Source organism: Anopheles coustani (genome assembly GCF_943734705.1).
Source record: "Anopheles coustani chromosome X unlocalized genomic scaffold, idAnoCousDA_361_x.2 X_unloc_34, whole genome shotgun sequence".
Taxonomy (NCBI): domain Eukaryota; kingdom Metazoa; phylum Arthropoda; class Insecta; order Diptera; family Culicidae; genus Anopheles; species Anopheles coustani.
Window position 1 is genome coordinate 123,234 of NW_026525142.1, and position 26,611 is coordinate 149,844.

Below are 26,611 nucleotides of genomic sequence, written 5' to 3' on the forward strand. Positions count from 1 at the left end.
TAATCTTGATCTTCTTCATCTCCAATCTCAATACAGCATCCCTACTTAAAGGCATCTCGGACTTAGTCGATTTTTCATAAATTCTAAGAAAAAACATATGTTAGGATGCTGCGAGATGAATGGGATGCTGCATGGAGATGAATCTTGATCTTCTTCATCTCCCATCTCAATACAGCATCCCTACTTAAAGGCATCTCGGACTTAGTCGATTTTTCATAAATTCTAAGAAATTCATATGTTAGGATGCTGCGAGATGAATGGGATGCTGCATGGTGATGAATCTTGATCTTCTTCATCTCCCATCTTAATACAGCATCCCTACTTAAAGGCATCTCGGACTTAGTCGATTTTCCATAAATTCTAAGAAATTCATATGTTAGGATGCTGCGAGATGAATGAGATGCTGCATGGAGATGAATCTTGATCTTCTACATCTCCCATCTTAATACAGCATCCCTACTTAAAGGCATCTCGGACTTAGTCGATTTTTCATAACTTTTAAGAAAAACATATGTTAGGATGCTGCGAGATGAATAGGATGCTGCATGGAGATGAATCTTGATCTTCTTCATCTCCCGTCTCAATACAGCATCCCTACTTAAAGGCATCTCGGACTTAGTCTATTTTTCATAAATTCTAAGAAAAACATATGTTAGGATGCTGCGAGATGAATAGGATGCTGCATGGAGATGAATCTTGATCTTCTTCATCTCCCATCTTAATACAGCATCCCTACTTAAAGGCATCTCGGACTTAGTCTATTTTTCATAAATTCTAAGAAAAACATATGTTAGGATGCTGGGAGATGAATGGGATGCTGCATGGAGATGAATCTTGATCTTCTTCATCTCCCATCTCAATACAGCATCCCTACTTAAAGGCATCTCGGACTTAGTCTATTTTTCATAAATTCTAAGAAAAACATATGTTAGGATGCTGGGAGATGAATGGGATGCTGCATGGAGATGAATCTTGATCTCCTACATCTCCCATCTCAATACAGCATCCCTACTTAAAGGCATCTCGGACTTAGTCGATTTTACATAAATTCTAAGAAATTCATATGTAAGGATGCTGGGAGATGAATGGGATGCTGCATGGAGATGAATCTTGATCTCCTACATCTCCCATCTCAATACAGCATCCCTACTTAAAGCCATCTCGGACTTTTTCATAAATTCTTAGAAATTCATATGTTAGGATGTTGCGAGATGAATGGGATGCTGCATGGAGATGAATCTTGATCTTCTTCATCTCCCATCTCAATACAGCATCCCTACTTAAAGGCATCTCGGACTAAGTCGATTTTTCATAAATTCATAGAAATTCATATGTTAGGATGCTGCGAGATGAATGGGATGCTGCATGGAGATAAATCTTGAACTCCTACATCTCCCATCTCAATACAGCATCCCTACTTAAAGCCATCTCGGACTTAGTCGATTTTTCATAAATTCATAGAAATTCATATGTTAGGATGCTGCGAGATGAATGGGATGCTGCATGGAGATAAATCTTGATCTCCTACATCTCCCATCTCAATACAGCATCCCTACTTAAAGGCATCTTGGACTTAGTCGATTTTTCATATCTTTTAAGAAAAACATATGTTAGGATGCTGCGAGATGAATGGGATGCTGCATGGAGATTAATCTTGATCTTCTTCATCTCCAATCTTAATACAGCATCCCTACTTAAAGGCATCTCGGACTTAGTCGATTTTTCATAAATTCTAAGAAAAACATATGTTAGGATGCTGCGAGATGAATGGGATGCTGCATGGAGATGAATCTTGATCTTCTTCATCTCCCATCTCAATACAGCATCCCTACTTAAAGGCATCTCGGACTTAGTCGATTTTTCATAAATTCTAAGAAATTCATATGTTAGGATGCTGCGAGATGAATGGGATGCTGCATGGTGATGAATCTTGATCTTCTTCATCTCCCATCTTAATACAGCATCCCTACTTAAAGGCATCTCGGACTTAGTCGATTTTTCATAAATACTAAGTAAAACATATGTTTGGATGCTGGGAGATGAATGTGATGCTGCATGGAGATGAATCTTGATCTTCTTCATCTCTCATCTCAATACAGCATCCCTACTTAAAGGCATCTCGGACTTAGTCGATTTTTCATAAATTCTAAGAAAAACTTATGTTAGGATGCTGGGAGATGAATGGGATGCTGCATGGAGATGAATCTTGATCTCCTACATCTCCCATCTCAATACAGCATCCCTACATAAAGGCATCTCGGACTTAGTCGATTTTTCATAAATTCATAGAAATTCATATGTTAGGATGCTGGGAGATGAATGGGATGCTGCATGGAGATGAATCTTGATCTTCTTCATCTCCCATCTTAATACAGCATCCCTACTTAAAGGCATCTCGGACTTAGTCGATTTTTCATAAATTCTAAGAAAAACATATGTTAGGATGCTGCGAGATGAATGGGATGCTGCATGGAGATGAATCTTGATCTTCTACATCTCCCATCTCAATACAGCATCCCTACTTAAAGGCATCTCGGACTTAGTCGATTTTTCATAAATTCTAAGAAATTCATATGTTAGGATGCTGCGAGATGAATGGGATGCTGCATGGTGATGAATCTTGATCTTCTCCATCTCCCATCTTAATACAGCATCCCTTCTTAAAGGCATCTGGGACTTAGTCTTTTTTTCATAAATTCTAAGAAAAACATATGTTAGGATGCTGCGAAATGAATGGGATGCTGCATGGAGATGAATCTTGATCTCCTACATCTCCCATCTTAATACAGCATCCCTACTTAAAAGGCATCTCGGACTTAGTCGATTTTTCATAAATTCTAAGAAAAACATATGTTAGGATGCTGCGAAATTAATGGGATGCTGCATGGAGATGAATCTTGATCTTCTTCATCTCCCATCTCAATACAGCATCCCTACTTGAAGGCATCTCGGACTTAGTCGATTTTTCATAAATTCTATGAAATTCATATGTTAGGATGCTGCGAGATAAATGGGATGCTGCCTGGAGATGAATCTTGATCTCCTACATCTCCCATCTCAATACAGCATACCTACTTAAAGCCATCTCGGACTTAGTCGATTTTTCATAAATTCTAAGAAATTGATATGTTAGGATGCTGCGAGATGAATGGGATGCTGCATGGAGATGAATCTTGATCTCCTACATCTCCCATCTCAATTCAGCATCCCTACTTAATGGCATCTCGGACTTAGTCGATTTTTCATAAATTCTAAGAAATTTATATGTAAGGATGCTGCGAGATGAATGGGATGCTGCATGGAGATGAATCTTGATCTTCTCCATCTCCCGTCTCAATACAGCATCCCTACTTAAAGCCATCTCGGACTTAGTCGATTTTTCATAAATTCTAAGAAATTCATATGTTTGGATGCTGCGAGATGAATGGGATGCTGCATGGAGATAAATCTTGATCTTCTCCATCTCCCATCTAAATACAGCATCCCTACTTAAAGGCATCTCAGACTTAGTCGATTTTGCATAAATTCTAAGCAAAACATATGTTGGGATGCTGCGAGATGAATGAGATGCTGCATGGAGATGAACCTTGATCTTCTCCATCTCCCATCTAAATACAGCATCCCTACTTAAAGGCATCTCGGACTTAGTCGAGTTTTCATAAATTCTAAGAAAAACAGATGTTTAGATGCTGGGAGATGAATGGGATGCTGCATGGAGATGAATCTTGATCTTCTTCATCTCCCATCTTAATACAGCATCCCTACTTAAAGGCATCTCGGACTTAGTCGATTTTTCATAAATTCTAAGAAATTCATATGTTAGGATGCTGGGAGAGGAATGGGATGCTGCATGGAGATGAATCTTGATCTCCTACATCTCCCATCTTAATACAGCATCCCTACTTAAAGGCATCTCGGACTTAGTCGATTTTTCATAAATTCATAGAAATTCATATGTTAGGATGCTGGGAGATGAATGGGATGCTGCATGGAGATGAATCTTGATCTCCTACATCTCTCATCTCAATACAGCATCCCTACTTAAAGCCATCTCGGACTTAGTCGATTTTTCATAAATTCATAGAAATTCATATGTTAGGATGCTGAGAGATGAATGGGATGCTGCATGGAGATGAATCTTGATCTCCTACATCTCCCATCTCAATACAGCATCCCTACTTAAAGGCATCTCGGACTTAGTCGATTTTTCATAAATTCATAGAAATTCATATGTTAGGATGCTGCGAGATGAATGGGATGCTGCATGGAGATGAATCTTGATCTCCTACATCTCTCATCTCAATACAGCATCCCTACTTAAAGCCATCTCGGACTTAGTCGATATTTCATAAATTCTTAGACAAACATATGTTAGGATGCTGCGAGATGAATAGGATGCTGCATGGAGATGAATCTTGATCTTCTTCATCTCCCGTCTCAATACAGCATCCCTACTTAAAGGCATCTCGGACTTAGTCGATTTTTCATAAATTCTTAGAAAAACATATGTTAGGATGCTGCGAGATGAATAGGATGCTGCATGGAGATGAATCTTGATCTTCTTCATCTCCCGTCTCAATACAGCATCCCTACTTAAAGGCATCTCGGACTTAGTCGATTTTTCATAAATTCTTAGAAAAACATATGTTAGGATGCTGCGAGATGAATAGGATGCTGCATGGAGATGAATCTTGATCTTCTTCATCTCCCATCTTAATACAGCATCCCTACTTAAAGGCATCTCGGACTTAGTCTATTTTTCATAAATTCTAAGAAAAACATATGTTAGGATGCTGGGAGATGAATGGGATGCTGCATGGAGATGAATCTTGATCTCCTACATCTCCCATCTCAATACAGCATCCCTACTTAAAGGCATCTCGGACTTAGTCGATTTTTCATAAATTCATAGAAATTCATATGTTAGGATGCTGCGAGATGAATGGGATGCTGCATGGAGATGAATCTTGATCTCCTACATCTCTCATCTCAATACAGCATCCCTACTTAAAGCCATCTCGGACTTAGTCGATATTTCATAAATTCTTAGACAAACATATGTTAGGATGCTGCGAGATGAATAGGATGCTGCATGGAGATGAATCTTGATCTTCTTCATCTCCCGTCTCAATACAGCATCCCTACTTAAAGGCATCTCGGACTTAGTCGATTTTTCATAAATTCTTAGAAAAACATATGTTAGGATGCTGCGAGATGAATAGGATGCTGCATGGAGATGAATCTTGATCTTCTTCATCTCCCGTCTCAATACAGCATCCCTACTTAAAGGCATCTCGGACTTAGTCGATTTTTCATAAATTCTTAGAAAAACATATGTTAGGATGCTGCGAGATGAATAGGATGCTGCATGGAGATGAATCTTGATCTTCTTCATCTCCCATCTTAATACAGCATCCCTACTTAAAGGCATCTCGGACTTAGTCTATTTTTCATAAATTCTAAGAAAAACATATGTTAGGATGCTGGGAGATGAATGGGATGCTGCATGGAGATGAATCTTGATCTCCTACATCTCCCATCTCAATACAGCATCCCTACTTAAAGGCATCTCGGACTTAGTCGATTTTACATAAATTCTAAGAAATTCATATGTAAGGATGCTGGGAGATGAATGGGATGCTGCATGGAGATGAATCTTGATCTCCTACATCTCCCATCTCAATACAGCATCCCTACTTAAAGCCATCTCGGACTTTTTCATAAATTCTTAGAAATTCATATGTTAGGATGTTGCGAGATGAATGGGATGCTGCATGGAGATGAATCTTGATCTTCTTCATCTCCCATCTCAATACAGCATCCCTACTTAAAGGCATCTCGGACTAAGTCGATTTTTCATAAATTCATAGAAATTCATATGTTAGGATGCTGCGAGATGAATGGGATGCTGCATGGAGATAAATCTTGAACTCCTACATCTCCCATCTCAATACAGCATCCCTACTTAAAGCCATCTCGGACTTAGTCGATTTTTCATAAATTCATAGAAATTCATATGTTAGGATGCTGCGAGATGAATGGGATGCTGCATGGAGATAAATCTTGATCTCCTACATCTCCCATCTCAATACAGCATCCCTACTTAAAGGCATCTTGGACTTAGTCGATTTTTCATATCTTTTAAGAAAAACATATGTTAGGATGCTGCGAGATGAATGGGATGCTGCATGGAGATTAATCTTGATCTTCTTCATCTCCCATCTTAATACAGCATCCCTACTTAAAGGCATCTCGGACTTAGTCGATTTTTCATAAATTCTAAGAAAAAACATATGTTAGGATGCTGCGAGATGAATGGGATGCTGCATGGAGATGAATCTTGATCTTCTTCATCTCCCATCTCAATACAGCATCCCTACTTAAAGGCATCTCGGACTTAGTCGATTTTTCATAAATTCTAAGAAATTCATATGTTAGGATGCTGCGAGATGAATGGGATGCTGCATGGTGATGAATCTTGATCTTCTTCATCTCCCATCTTAATACAGCATCCCTACTTAAAGGCATCTCGGACTTAGTCGATTTTCCATAAATTCTAAGAAATTCATATGTTAGGATGCTGCGAGATGAATGAGATGCTGCATGGAGATGAATCTTGATCTTCTACATCTCCCATCTTAATACAGCATCCCTACTTAAAGGCATCTCGGACTTAGTCGATTTTTCATAACTTTTAAGAAAAACATATGTTAGGATGCTGCGAGATGAATAGGATGCTGCATGGAGATGAATCTTGATCTTCTTCATCTCCCGTCTCAATACAGCATCCCTACTTAAAGGCATCTCGGACTTAGTCTATTTTTCATAAATTCTAAGAAAAACATATGTTAGGATGCTGCGAGATGAATAGGATGCTGCATGGAGATGAATCTTGATCTTCTTCATCTCCCATCTTAATACAGCATCCCTACTTAAAGGCATCTCGGACTTAGTCTATTTTTCATAAATTCTAAGAAAAACATATGTTAGGATGCTGGGAGATGAATGGGATGCTGCATGGAGATGAATCTTGATCTTCTTCATCTCCCATCTTAATACAGCATCCCTACTTAAAGGCATCTCGGACTTAGTCTATTTTTCATAAATTCTAAGAAAAACATATGTTAGGATGCTGGGAGATGAATGGGATGCTGCATGGAGATGAATCTTGATCTCCTACATCTCCCATCTCAATACAGCATCCCTACTTAAAGGCATCTCGGACTTAGTCGATTTTACATAAATTCTAAGAAATTCATATGTAAGGATGCTGGGAGATGAATGGGATGCTGCATGGAGATGAATCTTGATCTCCTACATCTCCCATCTCAATACAGCATCCCTACTTAAAGCCATCTCGGACTTTTTCATAAATTCTTAGAAATTCATATGTTAGGATGTTGCGAGATGAATGGGATGCTGCATGGAGATGAATCTTGATCTTCTTCATCTCCCATCTCAATACAGCATCCCTACTTAAAGGCATCTCGGACTAAGTCGATTTTTCATAAATTCATAGAAATTCATATGTTAGGATGCTGCGAGATGAATGGGATGCTGCATGGAGATAAATCTTGAACTCCTACATCTCCCATCTCAATACAGCATCCCTACTTAAAGCCATCTCGGACTTAGTCGATTTTTCATAAATTCATAGAAATTCATATGTTAGGATGCTGCGAGATGAATGGGATGCTGCATGGAGATAAATCTTGATCTCCTACATCTCCCATCTCAATACAGCATCCCTACTTAAAGGCATCTTGGACTTAGTCGATTTTTCATATCTTTTAAGAAAAACATATGTTAGGATGCTGCGAGATGAATGGGATGCTGCATGGAGATTAATCTTGATCTTCTTCATCTCCAATCTTAATACAGCATCCCTACTTAAAGGCATCTCGGACTTAGTCGATTTTTCATAAATTCTAAGAAAAACATATGTTAGGATGCTGCGAGATGAATGGGATGCTGCATGGAGATGAATCTTGATCTTCTTCATCTCCCATCTCAATACAGCATCCCTACTTAAAGGCATCTCGGACTTAGTCGATTTTTCATAAATTCTAAGAAATTCATATGTTAGGATGCTGCGAGATGAATGGGATGCTGCATGGTGATGAATCTTGATCTTCTTCATCTCCCATCTTAATACAGCATCCCTACTTAAAGGCATCTCGGACTTAGTCGATTTTAGGGGGAAGTAGGGATGCTGGTTTAAGATGGGAGATGAAGAAGGCCAAGATTTATCTCCATGCAGCATTTCATTCATCTCGCAGCATCCTAACATATGTTTTTCTTAGAATTTATGAAAAATCGACTAAGTCCGAGATGCCTTTAAGTAGGGATGCTGTATTGAGATGGGAGATGAAGAAGATCAAGCTTCATCTCCATGCAGCATCCCATTCATCTCGCAGCATCCTAACATATGTTTTTCTTAGAATATATGAAAAATCGACTAAGTCCGAGATGCCTTTATGCAGGGATGCTGTATTGAGATGGGAGATGTAAAAGATCAAGATTTATCTCCATGCAGCATCCCACACATCTCCCAGCATCCTAACATATGTTTTTCTTAGAATTCATGAAAAATCGACTAAGTCCTAGATGCCTTTAAGTAGGGATGCTGTATTAAGATGGGAGATGAAGAAGATCAAGATTCATCTCCATGCAGCATCCCATTCATCTCCCAGCATCCTAACATATGTTTTTCTTAGAATTTATGAAAAATAGACTAAGTCCGAGATGCCTTTAAGTAGGGATGCTGTATTAAGATGGGAGATGAAGAAGATCAAGATTCATCTCCATGCAGCATCCTATTCATCTCGCAGCATCCTAACATATGTTTTTCTAAGAATTTATGAAAAATCGACTAAGTCCGAGATGCCTTTAAGTAGGGATGCTGTATTGAGACGGGAGATGAAGAAGATCAAGATTCATCTCCATGCAGCATCCTATTCATCTCGCAGCATCCTAACATATGTTTTTCTAAGAATTTATGAAAAATCGACTAAGTCCGAGATGCCTTTAAGTAGGGATGCTGTATTGAGACGGGAGATGAAGAAGATCAAGATTCATCTCCATGCAGCATCCTATTCATCTCGCAGCATCCTAACATATGTTTGTCTAAGAATTTATGAAATATCGACTAAGTCCGAGATGGCTTTAAGTAGGGATGCTGTATTGAGATGAGAGATGTAGGAGATCAAGATTCATCTCCATGCAGCATCCCATTCATCTCGCAGCATCCTAACATATGAATTTCTATGAATTTATGAAAAATCGACTAAGTCCGAGATGCCTTTAAGTAGGGATGCTGTATTGAGATGGGAGATGTAGGAGATCAAGATTCATCTCCATGCAGCATCCCATTCATCTCCCAGCATCCTAACATATGTTTTTCTTAGAATTTATGAAAAATAGACTAAGTCCGAGATGCCTTTAAGTAGGGATGCTGTATTAAGATGGGAGATGAAGAAGATCAAGATTCATCTCCATGCAGCATCCTATTCATCTCGCAGCATCCTAACATATGTTTTTCTAAGAATTTATGAAAAATCGACTAAGTCCGAGATGCCTTTAAGTAGGGATGCTGTATTGAGACGGGAGATGAAGAAGATCAAGATTCATCTCCATGCAGCATCCTATTCATCTCGCAGCATCCTAACATATGTTTTTCTAAGAATTTATGAAAAATCGACTAAGTCCGAGATGCCTTTAAGTAGGGATGCTGTATTGAGACGGGAGATGAAGAAGATCAAGATTCATCTCCATGCAGCATCCTATTCATCTCGCAGCATCCTAACATATGTTTGTCTAAGAATTTATGAAATATCGACTAAGTCCGAGATGGCTTTAAGTAGGGATGCTGTATTGAGATGAGAGATGTAGGAGATCAAGATTCATCTCCATGCAGCATCCCATTCATCTCGCAGCATCCTAACATATGAATTTCTATGAATTTATGAAAAATCGACTAAGTCCGAGATGCCTTTAAGTAGGGATGCTGTATTGAGATGGGAGATGTAGGAGATCAAGATTCATCTCCATGCAGCATCCCATTCATCTCTCAGCATCCTAACATATGAATTTCTATGAATTTATGAAAAATCGACTAAGTCCGAGATGGCTTTAAGTAGGGATGCTGTATTGAGATGAGAGATGTAGGAGATCAAGATTCATCTCCATGCAGCATCCCATTCATCTCCCAGCATCCTAACATATGAATTTCTATGAATTTATGAAAAATCGACTAAGTCCGAGATGCCTTTAAGTAGGGATGCTGTATTAAGATGGGAGATGTAGGAGATCAAGATTCATCTCCATGCAGCATCCCATTCCTCTCCCAGCATCCTAACATATGAATTTCTTAGAATTTATGAAAAATCGACTAAGTCCGAGATGCCTTTAAGTAGGGATGCTGTATTAAGATGGGAGATGAAGAAGATCAAGATTCATCTCCATGCAGCATCCCATTCATCTCCCAGCATCTAAACATCTGTTTTTCTTAGAATTTATGAAAACTCGACTAAGTCCGAGATGCCTTTAAGTAGGGATGCTGTATTTAGATGGGAGATGGAGAAGATCAAGGTTCATCTCCATGCAGCATCTCATTCATCTCGCAGCATCCCAACATATGTTTTGCTTAGAATTTATGCAAAATCGACTAAGTCTGAGATGCCTTTAAGTAGGGATGCTGTATTTAGATGGGAGATGGAGAAGATCAAGATTTATCTCCATGCAGCATCCCATTCATCTCGCAGCATCCAAACATATGAATTTCTTAGAATTTATGAAAAATCGACTAAGTCCGAGATGGCTTTAAGTAGGGATGCTGTATTGAGACGGGAGATGGAGAAGATCAAGATTCATCTCCATGCAGCATCCCATTCATCTCGCAGCATCCTTACATATAAATTTCTTAGAATTTATGAAAAATCGACTAAGTCCGAGATGCCATTAAGTAGGGATGCTGAATTGAGATGGGAGATGTAGGAGATCAAGATTCATCTCCATGCAGCATCCCATTCATCTCGCAGCATCCTAACATATCAATTTCTTAGAATTTATGAAAAATCGACTAAGTCCGAGATGGCTTTAAGTAGGAATGCTGTATTGAGATGGGAGATGTAGGAGATCAAGATCCATCTCCAGGCAGCATCCCATTTATCTCGCAGCATCCTAACATATGAATTTCATAGAATTTATGAAAAATCGACTAAGTCCGAGATGCCTTCAAGTAGGGATGCTGTATTGAGATGGGAGATGAAGAAGATCAAGATTCATCTCCATGCAGCATCCCATTAATTTCGCAGCATCCTAACATATGTTTTTCTTAGAATTTATGAAAAATCGACTAAGTCCGAGATGCCTTTTAAGTAGGGATGCTGTATTAAGATGGGAGATGTAGGAGATCAAGATTCATCTCCATGCAGCATCCCATTCATTTCGCAGCATCCTAACATATGTTTTTCTTAGAATTTATGAAAAAAAGACTAAGTCCCAGATGCCTTTAAGAAGGGATGCTGTATTAAGATGGGAGATGGAGAAGATCAAGATTCATCACCATGCAGCATCCCATTCATCTCGCAGCATCCTAACATATGAATTTCTTAGAATTTATGAAAAATCGACTAAGTCCGAGATGCCTTTAAGTAGGGATGCTGTATTGAGATGGGAGATGTAGAAGATCAAGATTCATCTCCATGCAGCATCCCATTCATCTCGCAGCATCCTAACATATGTTTTTCTTAGAATTTATGAAAAATCGACTAAGTCCGAGATGCCTTTAAGTAGGGATGCTGTATTAAGATGGGAGATGAAGAAGATCAAGATTCATCTCCATGCAGCATCCCATTCATCTCCCAGCATCCTAACATATGAATTTCTATGAATTTATGAAAAATCGACTAAGTCCGAGATGCCTTTAAGTAGGGATGCTGTATTGAGATGGGAGATGTAGGAGATCAAGATTCATCTCCATGCAGCATCCCATTCATCTCCCAGCATCCTAACATAAGTTTTTCTTAGAATTTATGAAAAATCGACTAAGTCCGAGATGCCTTTAAGTAGGGATGCTGTATTGAGATGAGAGATGAAGAAGATCAAGATTCATCTCCATGCAGCATCACATTCATCTCCCAGCATCCAAACATATGTTTTACTTAGTATTTATGAAAAATCGACTAAGTCCGAGATGCCTTTAAGTAGGGATGCTGTATTGAGACGGGAGATGAAGAAGATCAAGATTCATCTCCATGCAGCATCCCATTCATCTCCCAGCATCCTAACATATGAATTTCTTAGAATTTATGAAAAATCGACTAAGTCCGAGATGCCTTTAAGTAGGGATGCTGTATTAAGATGGGAGATGAAGAAGATCAAGATTCATCTCCATGCAGCATCCCATTCATCTCGCAGCATCCTAACATATGTTTTTCTTAGAATTTATGAAAAATTGACTAAGTCCAAGATGCCTTTAAGTAGGGATGCTGTATTGAGATGGGAGATGTAGGAGATCAATATTCATCTCCATGCAGCATCCCATTCATCTCGCAGCATCCTAACATATGTTTTTCTTAGAATTTATGAAAAATCGACTAAGTCCGAGATGCCTTTAAGTAGGGATGCTGTATTAAGATGGGAGATGAAGAAGATCAAGATTCATCTCCATGCAGCATCCCATTCATCTCGCAGCATCCTAACATATGTTTTTCTTAGAATTTATGGAAAATCGACTAAGTCCGAGATGCCTTTAAGTAGGGATGCTGTATTAAGATGGGAGATGAAGAAGATCAAGATTCATCTCCATGCAGCATCCCATTCATCTATCAGCATCCTAACATATGTTTTTCTTAGAATTTATGGAAAATCGACTAAGTCCGAGATGCCTTTAAGTAGGGATGCTGTATTAAGATGGGAGATGAAGAAGATCAAGATTCATCTCCATGCAGCATCTCATTCATCTCCCAGCATCCTAACATATGTTTTTCTTAGAATTTATGAAAAATCGACTAAGTCCGAGATGCCTTCAAGTAGGGATGCTGTATTAAGATAGGAGATGTAAAAGATCAAGATTCATCTCCATGCAGCATCCCATTCATCTCGCAGCATCCTAGCATATGAATTGTTTAGAATTTATGAAAAATCGACTAAGTCCGAGATGCCTTTAGGTAGGGATGCTGTATCGAGATGGGAGATGAAGAAGATCAAGATTCATCTCCATCCAGCATCCCATTCATCTCGCAGCATCCTAACATATGAATTGTTTAGAATTTATGAAAAATCGACTAAGTCCGAGATGCCTTTAAGTAGGGATGCTGTATCGAGATGGGAGATGAAGAAGATCAAGATTCATCTCGATGCAGCATCCCATTCATCTCGCAGCATCCTAACATATGAATTTCTTAGAATTTATGAAAAATCGACTAAGTCCGAGATGCCTTTAAGTAGGGATGCTGTATCGAGATGGGAGGTGACGAAGATCAAGATTCATCTCCATGCAGCATCCCATTCATCTCCCAGCATCCTAACATATGAATTTCTTAGAATTTATGAAAAATCGACTAAGTCCGAGATGCCTTTAAGTAGGGATGCTGGTTTAAGATGGGAGATGAAGAAGATCGAGATTCATCTCCATGCAGCATCCCATTCATCTCGCAGCATCCTAACATATGTTTTTCTTAGAATTTATGAAAAATCAACTAAGTCCGAGATGCCTTTAAGTAGGGATGCTGTATTGAGATGGGAGATGAAGAAGATCAAGATTCATCTCCATGCAGCATCCCATTCATCTCGCAGCATCCTAACATATGTTTTTCTTAGAATTTATGAAAAATCGACTAAGTCCGAGATGCCTTTAAGTAGGGATGCTGTATTAAGATGGGAGATGAATAAGATCAAGATTTATCTCCATGCAGCATCCCATTCATCTCCCAGCATCCTAACATATGAATTTCTTAGAATTTATGAAAAATCGACTAAGTCCGAGATGCCTTCAAGTAGGGATGCTGTATTGAGATGGGAGATAAAGAAGATCAAGATTCATCTCCATGCAGCATCCCATTCATCTCGCAGCATCCTAACATATGAATTTCTTAGAATTTATCAAAAATCGACTAAGTCCGAGATGCGTTTAATTAGGGATGCTGTATTAAGATGGGAGATGAAGAAGATCAAGATTCATCTCCATGCAGCATCTCATTCATCTCGCAGCATCCTAACATATGCTTTTCTTAGAATTTATGAAAAATCGACTAAGTCCGAGATGCCTTTAAGTAGGGATGCTGTATTAAGATGAGAGATGAAGAAGATCAAGATTCATCTCCATGCAGCATCCCATTCATCTCGCAGCATCCTAACATATGTTTTTCTTAGAATTTATGAAAAATCGACTAAGTCCGAGATGCCTTTTAGTAGGGATGCTGTTTTGAGATGGGAGATGTCGGAGATCAAGATTCATCTCCATGCAGCATCCCATTCATCTCGCAGCATCCTAACATATGAATTTCTATGAATTTATGAAAAATCGACTAAGTCCGAGATGCCTTTAAGTAGGGATGCTGTATTAAGATGAGAGATGAAGAAGATCAAGATTCATCTCCATGCAGCATCCCATTAATCTCGCAGCATCCTAACATATGAATTTCTTAGAATTTATGAAAAATCGACTAAGTCCGAGATGCCTTTAAGTAGGGATGCTGTATCGAGATGGGAGATGAAGAAGATCAAGATTCATCTCCATGCAGCATCCCATTCATCTCGCAGCATCCTAACATATGAATTTCTTAGAATTTATGAAAAATCGACTAAGTCCGATAGGCCTTTAAGTAGGGATGCTGTATTAAGATGGGAGATGAAGAAGATCAAGATTCATCTTCATGCAGCATCCCATTGATCTCGCAGCATCCTAACATATGAATTTCTATGAATTTATGAAAAATCGACTAAGTCCGAGATGCCTTTAAGTAGGGATGCTGTATTAAGATGGGAGATGAAGAAGATCAAGATTCATCTCCATGCAGCATCCCATTCATCTCGCAGCATCCTAACATATGTTTTTCTTAGAATTTATGAAAAATCGACTAAGTCCGAGATGCCTTTAAGTAGGGATGCTGTATTAAGATGGGAGATGAATAAGATCAAGATTTATCTCCATGCAGCATCCCATTCATCTCCCAGCATCCTAACATATGAATTTCTTAGAATTTATGAAAAATCGACTAAGTCCGAGATGCCTTCAAGTAGGGATGCTGTATTGAGATGGGAGATAAAGAAGATCAAGATTCATCTCCATGCAGCATCCCATTCATCTCGCAGCATCCTAACATATGAATTTCTTAGAATTTATCAAAAATCGACTAAGTCCGAGATGCGTTTAATTAATGATGCTGTATTAAGATGGGAGATGAAGAAGATCAAGATTCATCTCCATGCAGCATCCCATTCATCTCGCAGCATCCTAACAGATGAATTTCTTAGAATTTATGAAAAATCGACTAAGTCCGAGATGCCTTTAAGTAGGGATGCTGGTTTAAGATGGGAGATGAAGAAGATCAAGATTCTTCTCCATACAGCATCCCATTCATCTCGCAGCATCCTAACATATGTTTTTCTTAGAATTTATGAAAAATCGACTAAGTCCGAGATGCCTTTACGTAGGGATGCTGTATTAAGATGGGAGATATAGAAGATCGAGATTCATCTCCATGCAGCATCCCATTCATCTCGCAGCATCCTAACATATGTTTTTCTTAGAATTTATGAAAAATCAACTAAGTCCGAGATGCCTTTAAGTAGGGATGCTGTATTGAGATGGGAGATGAAGAAGATCAAGATTCATCTCCATGCAGCATCCCATTCATCTCGCAGCATCCTAACATATGAATTTCTTAGAATTTATGAAAAATCGACTAAGTCCGAGATGCCTTCAAGTAGGGATGCTGTATTAAGATGGGAGATGAAGAAGATCAAGATTCATCTCCATGCAGCATCTCATTCATCTCCCAGCATCCTAACATATGTTTTTCTTAGAATTTATGGAAAATCGACTAAGTCCGAGATGCCTTTAAGTAGGGATGCTGTATTGAGATGGGAGATAAAGAAGATCAAGATTCATCTCCATGCAGCATCCCATTCATCTCGCAGCATCCTCACATATGAATTTCTTAGAATTTATCAAAAATCGACTAAGTCCGAGATGCGTTTAATTAGGGATGCTGTATTAAGATGGGAGATGAAGAAGATCAAGATTCATCTCCATGCAGCATCCCATTCATCTCGCAGCATCCTAACAGATGAATTTCTTAGAATTTATGAAAAATCGACTAAGTCCGAGATGCCTTTAAGTAGGGATGCTGGTTTAAGATGGGAGATGAAGAAGGCCAAGATTTATCTCCATGCAGCATTTCATTCATCTCGCAGCATCCTAACATATGTTTTTCTTAGAATTTATGAAAAATCGACTAAGTCCGAGATGCCTGTAAGTAGGGATGCTGTATTAAGATGGGAGATGAAGTAGATCAAGATTCATCTCCATGCAGCATCCCATTCATCTCGCAGCATCCTAACATATGAATTTCTATGAATTTATGAAAAATCGACTTAGTCCGAGATGCCTTTAAGTAGGGATGCTGTATTAAGATGGGAGATGAAGAAGGCCAAGATTTATCTCCATGCAGCATTTCATTCATCTCGCAGCATCCTAACATATGTTTTTCTTAGAATTTATGAAAAATCGACTAAGTCCGAGATGCCTGTAAGTAGGGATGCTGTATTAAGATGGGAGATGAAGTAGATCAAGATTCATCTCCATGCAGCATCCCATTCATCTCCCAGCATCCTAACATATGAATTTCTTAGAATTTATGAAAAATCGACTAAGTCCGAGATGGCTTTAAGTAGGGATGCTGTATTGAGATGGGAGATGAAGAAGATCAAGATTCATCTCCATGCAGCATCCCATTCATCTCGCAGCATCCTAACATATGAATTTCTTAGAATTTATGAAAAATCGACTAAGTCCGAGATGCCTTTAAGTAGGGATGCTGTATTAAGATGGGAGATGTAGAAGATCAAGATTCACTCCATGCAGCATCCCATTCATCTCGCAGCATCCTAACATATGTTTTTCTTAGAATTTATGAAAAATCGACTAAGTCCAAGATGCCTTTAAGTAGGGATGCTGTATAAAGAAGGGAGATGTAGAAGATCAAGATTCATCTCCATGCAGCATGTCATTCATCTCGCAGCATCCTAACATATGATTTTCTAAGAATTTATGAAAAATCGACTAAGTCCGAGATGCCTTTAAGTAGGGATGCTGTATTGAGATGGGAGATGTAGGAGATCAAGATTCATCTCCATGCAGCATCCCATTCATCTCCCAGCATCCTTACATATGAATTTCTTAGAAATTATGAAAAATCGACTAAGTACGAGATTGCTTTAAGTAGGGATGCTGTATTGAGATGGGAGATGTAGGAGATCAAGATTCATCTCCATGCAGCATCTTATTCATCTTCCAGCATCCTAACATATGAATTTCTTAGAATTTATGCAAAATCGACTAAGTCCGAGATGCCTTTAGGTAGGCATGCTGTATTAAGATGGGAGATGAGGAAGATCAAGATTAATCTCCATGCAGCATCTCATTCATCCCCCAGCATCCTAACATATGAATTTCTTAGAATTTATGAAAAATCGACTAAGTCCGAGATGCCTTTAAGTAGGGATGCTGTGTTAAGATGGGAGATGAAGAAGATCAAGATTCATCTCCATGCAGCATCCCATTCATCTCTCAGCTTCCTAACATATGTTTTTCTAAGAATTTATGAAAAATCGACTAATTCCGAGATGCCTTTAAGCAGGGATGCTGTATTGAGATGGGAGATGAAGAAGATCAAGATGCATCTCCATGCAGCATCCCATTCATCTCGCAGCATCCTAACATATGAATTTCTATGAATTTATGAAAAATCGACTAAGACCGAGATGCCTTTAAGTAGAGATGCTGTATTAAGATGGGAGATGAAGTAGATCAAGATTCATCTCCATGCAGCATCCCATTCATCTCGCAGCATCCTAACATATGAATTTCTATGAATTTATGAAAAATCGACTAAGTCCGAGATGCCTTTAAGTAGGGATGCTGTATTGAGATGAGAGATGTAGGAGATCAAGATTCATCTCCATGCAGCATCCCATTCATCTCGCAGCATCCTCACATATGAATTTTTTAGAATTTATGAAAAATCGACTAAGTCCGAGATGTATTTAAGTAGGGATGCTGTATTGAGATGGGAGATGAAGGAGATCAAGATTCATCTCCATGCAGCATCCCATTCATCTCGCAGCATCCTAACATATGAATTTCTTAGAATTTATGAAAAATCGACTAAGTCCGAGATGGCTTCAAGTAGGGATGCTGTATTGAGATGGGAGATGTAGGAGATCAAGATTCATCTCCATGCAGCATCTTATTCATCTCCCAGCATCCTAACATATGAATTTCTGTGAATTTATGAAAAATCGACTAAGTCCGAGATGGCTTTAAGTAGGGATGCTGTATTAAGATGGGAGATGTAGGAGATCAAGATTCATCTCCATGCAGCATCCCATTCATCTCCCAGCATCCTTACATATGAATTTTTAAGAATTTATGAAAAATCGACTAAGTCCGAGATGGCTTTAAGTAGTAATGCTGTATTGAGATGGGAGATGAAGGAGATCAAGATTCATCTCCATGCAGCATCCCATTCATCTCGCAGCATCCTAACATATGTTTTTCTTAGAATTTATGAAAAATCGACTAAGTCCGAGATGCCTTTAAGTAGAGATGCTGTATTGAAATGGGAGATGAAGAAGATCAAGATTCATCTCCATGCAGCATCCCATTCATCTCCCAGCATCCTGACATATGTTTTTCTTAGAATTAATGAAAAATCGACTAAGTCCGAGATGCCTTTAAGTAGGGATGCTGTATTAAGATGGGAGATGAAGAAGATCAAGATTCATCTCCATGCAGCATCCCATTCATCTCGCAGCATCCTAACATAAGTTTTTCTTAGAATTTATGAAAAATCGACTAAGTCCGAGATGCCTTTAAGTAGGGATGCTGTATTAAGATGGGAGATGAAGAAGATCAAGATTCATCTCCATGCAGCATCCCATTCATCTCCCAGCATCCTAACATATGAATTTCTATGAATTTATGAAAAATCGACTAAGTCCGAGATGGCTTTAAGTAGGGATGCTGTATTAAGATGGGAGATGTAGGAGATCAAGATGCATCTCCATGCAGCATCCCATTCATCTCGCAGCATCCTAACATATGAATTTATATGAATTTATGAAAAATCGACTAAGTCCAAGATGGCTTTAAGTAGGGATGCTGTATTAAGATGGGAGATGTAGGAGATCAAGATGCATCTCCATGCAGCATCCCATTCATCTCGCAGCATCCTAACATATGAATTTATATGAATTTATGAAAAATCGACTAAGTCCAAGATGGCTTTAAGTAGGGATGCTGGGTTGAGATGAGAGATGTAGGAGATCAAGATTCATCTCCATGCAGCATCCCATTCATCTCGCAGCATCCTCACATATGAATTTCTATGAATTTATGAAAAATCGACTAAGTCCGAGATGCCTTTAAGTAGGGATGCTGTATTGAGATGGGAGATGTAGGAGATCAAGATTCATCTCCATGCAGCATCCCATTCATCTCCCAGCATCCTAACATATGAATTTCTTAGAATTTATGAAAAATCGACTAAGTCCGAGATGCCTTTAAGTAGGGATGCTGTATTAAGATGGGAGATGAAGAAGATCAAGATTCATCTCCATGCAGCATCCCATTCATCTCCCAGCATCCTAACATATGAATTTCTATGAATTTATGAAAAATCGACTAAGTCCGAGATGCCTTTAAGTAGGGATGCTGTATTGAGATGAGAGATGGAGTAGATCAAGATTCATCTCCATGCAGCATCCCATTCATCTCGCAGCATCCTAACATATGAATTTCTATGAATTTATGAAAAATCGACTAAGTCCGAGATGGCTTTAAGTAGGGATGCTGTATTAAGATGGGAGATGTAGGAGATCAAGATGCATCTCCATGCAGCATCCCATTCATCTCGCAGCATCCTAACATATGTTTTTCTTAGAATTTATGAAAAATCGACTAAGTCCGAGATGCCTTTAAGTAGGGATGCTGTATTAAGATGGGAGATGAAGAAGATCAAGATTCATCTCCATGCAGCATCCCATTCATCTCCCAGCATCCTAACATATGAATTTCTTAGAATTTATGAAAAATCGACTAAGTCCGAGATGCCTTTAAGTAGGGATGCTGTATTAAGATGGGAGATGAAGAAGATCAAGATTCATCTCCATGCAGCATCCCATTCATCTCGCAGCATCCTAATATATTGTTTTCTTAGAATTTATGAAAAATCGACTAAGTCCGAGATGCCTTTAAGTAGGGATGCTGTATTAAGATGGGAGATGAAGAAGATCAAGATTCATCTCCATGCAGCATCCCATTCATCTCGCAGCATCCTAACATATTGTTTTCTTAGAATTTATGAAAAATCGACTAAGTCCGAGATGCCTTTAAGTAGGGATGCTGCATTAAGATGGGAGATGAAGAAGATCAAGATTCATCTCCATGCAGCATCCCATTCATCTCGCAGCATCTTAACATAGGTTTTTCTTAGATTTTATGAAAAATCGGCTAAGTCCGAGATGCCTTTAAGTAGGGATGCTGTATTAAGATGGGAGATGAAGAAGATCAAGATTCATCTCCATGCAGCATCCCTTTCATCTCGAAGCATCTTAACATATGTTTTTCTTAGATTTTATGAAAAATCGGCTAAGTCCGAGATGCCTTTAAGTAGGGATGCTGTATTCAGATGGGAGATGGAGAAGATCAAGATTCATCTCAATGCAGCATCCCATTCATCTCGCAGCATCCTAACATATGTTTTTCTTAGAATTTATGAAAAATCGACTAAGTCCGAGATGCCTTTAAGTAGGGATGCTGTATTAAGATGGGAGATGAAGAAGATCAATATAAATCTCCTTGCAGCATCCCATTCATCTCGCAGCATCCTAACATATGAATTTCTATGAATTTATGAAAAATCGACTAAGTCCGAGATGGCTTTAAGTAGGGATGCTGTATTGAGATGAGAGATGTAGGAGATCAAGATTCATCTCCATGCAGCATCCCATTCATCTCGCAGCATCCTAACATATGTTTTTCTTAGAATTTATGAAAAATTGACTAAGTCCGAGATGCATTTAAGTAGGGATGCTGTATTAAGATGGGAGATGAAGAAGATCAAGATTCATCTCCATGCAGCATCCCATTCATCTCGCAGCATCCTAACATATGAATTTCTAAGAATTTATGAAAAATCGACTAAGTCCGAGATGCCTTTAAGTAGGGATGCTGTATTAAGATGGGAGATGAAGAAGATCAAGATTCATCTCCATGCAGCATCCCATTCATCTCGCAGCATCCTAACATATGTTTTTCTTAGAATTTATGAAAAATCGACTAAGTCCGAGATGCATTTAAGTAGGGATGCTGTATTAAGATGGGAGATGAAGTAGATCAAGATTCATCTCCATGCAGCATCCCATTCATCTCGCAGCATCCTAACATATGTTTTTCTTAGAATTTATGAAAAATCGACTAAGTCCGAGATGGCTTTAAGTAGGGATGCTGTATTAAGATGGGAGATGAAAAAGATCAAGAATCATCTCCATGCAGCATCCCATTCATCTCGCAGCATCCTAACATATGAATTTCTATGAATTTATGAAAAATCGACTAAGTCCGAGATGCCTTTAAGTAGGGATGCTGTATTGAGATGGGAGATGTAGGAGATCCAGATTCATCTCCATGCAGCATCCCATTCATCTCCCAGCATCCTAACATATGAATTTCTTAGAATTTATGAAAAATCGACTAAGTCCGAGATGCCTTCAAGTAGGGATGCTGTATTAAGATGGGAGATGAAGAAGATCAAGATTCATCTCCATGCAGCATCCCATTCATCTCCCAGCATCCTAACATATGAATTTCTTAGAATTTATGAAAAATCGACTAAGTCCGAGATGCCTTCAAGAAGGGATGCTGTATTGAGATGGGAGATGTAGGAGATCAAGTTTCATCTCCATGCAGCATCCCATTCATCTCCCAGCATCCTAACAGATGTTTTTCTTAGAATTTATGAAAAATCGACTAAGTCCGAGATGCCTTTAAGTAGGGATGCTGTATTAAGATGGGAGATGAAGAAGATCAAGATTCATCTGCATGCAGCATCCCATTCATCTCCCAGCATCCTAACATATGAATTTCTTAGAATTTATGAAAAATCGACTAAGTCCGAGATGACTTTAAGTAGGGATGCTGTATTAAGACGGGAGATGAAGAAGAGCAAGATTTATCTCCATGCAGCATCCCATTCATCTCGCAGCATCCTAACATATGTTTTTCTTAGAATTTATGAAAAATCGACTAAGTCCGAGATGCCTTTAAGTAGGGATGCTGTATTAAGATGGGAGATGTTGAAGATCAAGATTCATCTCCATGCAGCATCCCATTCATCTCGCAGCATCCTAACATATGAATTTCTTAGAATTTATGAAAAATCGACTAAGTCCGAGATGACTTTAAGTAGGGATGCTGTATTAAGACGGGAGATGAAGAAGAGCAAGATTCATCTCCATGCAGCATCCCATTCATCTCGCAGCATCCGAACATAAGTTTTTCTTAGAATTTATTAAAAATCGACTTAGTCCGAGATGCCTTTGAGTAGGGATGCTGTATTAAGATGAGAGATGAAGAAGATCAAGATTCATCTCCATGCAGCATCCCATTCATCTCTTAGCATCCAAACATATGTTTTTCTTAGAATTTATGAAAAATCGACTAAGTCCGAGATGCCTTCAAGCAGGGATGCTGTATAAAGATGTTAGATGAAGGAGATCAAGATTCATCTCCATGCAGCATCCCATTCTCCTCGCAGCATCCAAACATATGTTTTTCTTAGAATTTATGAAAAATCGACTAAGTCCGAGATGCCTTTAAGTAGGGATGCTGTATTAAGATGGGAGATGCAGAAGATCAAGATTCATCTCCATGCAGCATCCCATTCATCTCCCAGCATCCTAACATATGTTTTTTTTTAGAATTTATGAAAAATCGACTAAGTCCGAGATGCCTTTAAGTAGGGATGCTGTATTAAGATGGGAGATGAAGAAGATCATGATTCATCTCCATGCAGCATCCCATTCATCTCCCAGCATCCTTACAGATGAATTTCTTAGAATTTATGAAAAATCGACTAAGTCCGAGATGCCTTTAAGTAGGTATGCTGTATTAAGATGGGAGATTAAGAAGATCAAGGTTCATCTTCATGCAGCATCCCATTCATCTCCCAGCATCCTAACATATGTTTTTTTAAGAATTTATGAAAAATCAACTAAGTCCGAGATGCCTTTAAGTAGGGATGCTGTATTAAGATGGGAGATGAAGAAGATCAAGATTCATCTCCATGCAGCATCTCATTCATCTCGCAGCATCCTAACATATGAATTTCTATGAATTTATGAAAAATCGACTAAGTCCGAGATGCCTTTAAGTAGGGATGCTGTATTAAGATGGGAGATGAAAAAAGATCAAGATTCATCTCCATGCAGCATCCCATTCATCTCGCAGCATCCTAACATATGTTTTTCTTAGAATTTATGAAAAATCGACTAAGTCCGAGATGCCTCTAAGTAGGGATGCTGTATTGAGATGGGAGATGAAGGAGATCAAGATTCATCTCCATGCAGCATCCCATTCATCTCGCAGCATCCTAACATATGAATTTCTATGAATTTATGAAAAATCGACTAAGTCCGAGATGCCTTTAAGTAGGGATGCTGTATTGAGATGGGAGATGAAGAAGATCAAGATTCATCTCCATGCAGCATCCCATTCATCTCCCAGCATCCTAACATATGTTTTTCTTAGAATTTATGAAAAATAGACTAAGTCCGAGATGCCTTCAAGTAGGGATGCTGTTTTGAGATGGGAGATGTAGGAGATCAAGATTCATCTCCATGCAGCATCCCATTTATCTCGCAGCATCCTAACATATGTTTTTCTTAGAATTTATGAAAAATCGACTAAGTCCGAGATGCATTTAAGTAGGGATGCTGTATTAAGATGGGAGATGAAGAAGATCAAGATTCATCTCCATGCAGCATCCCATTCATCTCGCAGCATCCTAACATATGTTTTTCTTAGAATTTATGGAAAATCGACTAAGTCCGAGATGCCTTTAAGTAGGGATGCTGTATTAAGATGGGAGATGAAGAAGATAAAGATGCATCTCCATACAGCATCCCAATCATCTCGCAGCATCCTAACATATGAATTTCTTAAAATTTATGAAAAATCGACTAAGTCTGAGATGCCTTTAAGTAGGGAAGCTGTATTAAGATGTGAGATGAAGAAGATCAAGTTTCATCTCCATGCAGCATCCCATTCATCTCGCAGCACCCTAACTTATGTTTTTCTAAGAATTTATGAAAAATCGACTTAGTCCGAGATGCCTTTAAGTAGGGATGCTGTATTAAGATGGGATATGAAGAAGATCAAGATTCATCTCCATAAAGCATCCCATTCATCTCGCAGCATCCTAACATATGTTTTTCTTAGAATTTATGAAAAATAGACTCAGTCCGAGATGCCTTTAAGTAGGGATGCTGTATTAAGTTGGGAGATGAAGAAGATCAAGAGTCATCTCCATGCAGCATCCCATTCATCTCGCAGCATCCTAACATATGTTTTTCTTAGAATTTATGAAAAATCGACTTAGTCCGAGATGCCTTTAAGTAGGGATGCTGTTTTGGGATGGGAGATGAAGAAGATCAAGATTCATCTCCATGCAGCATCCCATTAATCTCGCAGCATCCTAACATATAAATTTCTTAGAATTTATGGAAAATCGACTAAGTCCGAGATGCCTTTAAGTAGGGATGCTGTATTGAGATGAGAGATGTAGGGATCAAGATTCATCTCCATGCAGCATCCCATTCATCTCCCAGCATCCTAACATATGAATTTCTTAGAATTTATGAAAAATCGACTAAGTCCGAGATGCCTTTAAGTAGGGATGCTGTATTAAGATGGGAGATGAAGAAGATCAAGATTCATCTCCATGCAGCATCCCATTCATCTCGCAGCATCCTTACATATGAATTTCTTAGAATTTATGAAAAATCGACTGAATCCGAGATGGCTTTAAGTAGGGATGCTGTATTGAGATGGGAGATGTAGGAGCTCAAGATTCACCTCCATGCAGCATCCCATTCATCTCGCAGCATCCTAACATATGTTTTTCTTGGAATTTATGAAAAATCGACTAAGGCCGAGATGCCTTTATGTTAGGATGCTGTATTGAGATGGGAGATGTAGGAGATCAAGATTCATCTCCATGCAGCATCCCATTCATCTCGCAGCATCCTAACATATGAATTTCTTAGAATTTATGAAAAATCGACTAAGTCCGAGATGCCCTTAAGTAGGGATGCTGAATTAAGATGGGAGATGAAGAAGATCAAGATTTATCTCCATGCAGCATCCCATTCATCTCACAGCATCCTAACATATGTTTTTCTAAAAATTTATGAAAAATCGACTAAGTCCGAGATGCCTTTAAGTAGGGATGCTGTATTAAGATGGGAGATGAAGAAGATCAAGATTCATCTCCATGCAGCATCCCATTGATCTCGCAGCATCCTAACATATGAATTTCTATGAATTTATGAAAAATCGACTAAGTCCGAGATGCCTTTAAGTAGGGATGCTGTATTAAGATGGGAGATGAAGAAGATAAAGATTCATCGCCATGCAGCATCCCATTCATCTCGCAGCATCCTAACATATGTTTTTCTTAGAATTTATGAAAAATCGACTAAGTCCGAGATGCCTTTAAGTAGGGATGCTGTATTAAGATGGGAGATGAAGAAGATCAAGATTCATCTCCATGCAGCATCCCATTCATCTCGCAGCATCCTAACATATGTTTTTCTTAGAATATATGAAAAATCGACTAAGTCCGAGATGCCTTTAAGTAGGGATGCTGTATTAAGATGGGAGATGTAGAAGATCAAGATTCATCTCCATGCAGCATCCCATTCATCTCGCAGCATCCTAACATATGAATTTCTATGAATTTATGAAAAATCGACTAAGTCCGAGATGGCTTTAAGTAGGGATGCTGTATTGAGATGAGAGATGTAGGAGATCAAGATTCATCTCCATGCAGCATCCCATTCATCTCGCAGCATCCTAACATATGTTTTACTTAGAATTTATGAAAAATCGACTAAGTCCGAGGTGCCTTTAAGTAGGGATGCTGTATTAAGACGGGAGATGAAGAAGATCAAGATTCATCTCCATGCTGCATCCCATTTCTCTCGCAGCATCCTAACATATGTTTTTCTTAGAATTTATGAAAAATCGACTAAGTCCGAGGTGCCTTTAAGTAGGGATGCTGTATTAAGACGGGAGATGAAGAAGATCAAGATTCATCTCCAT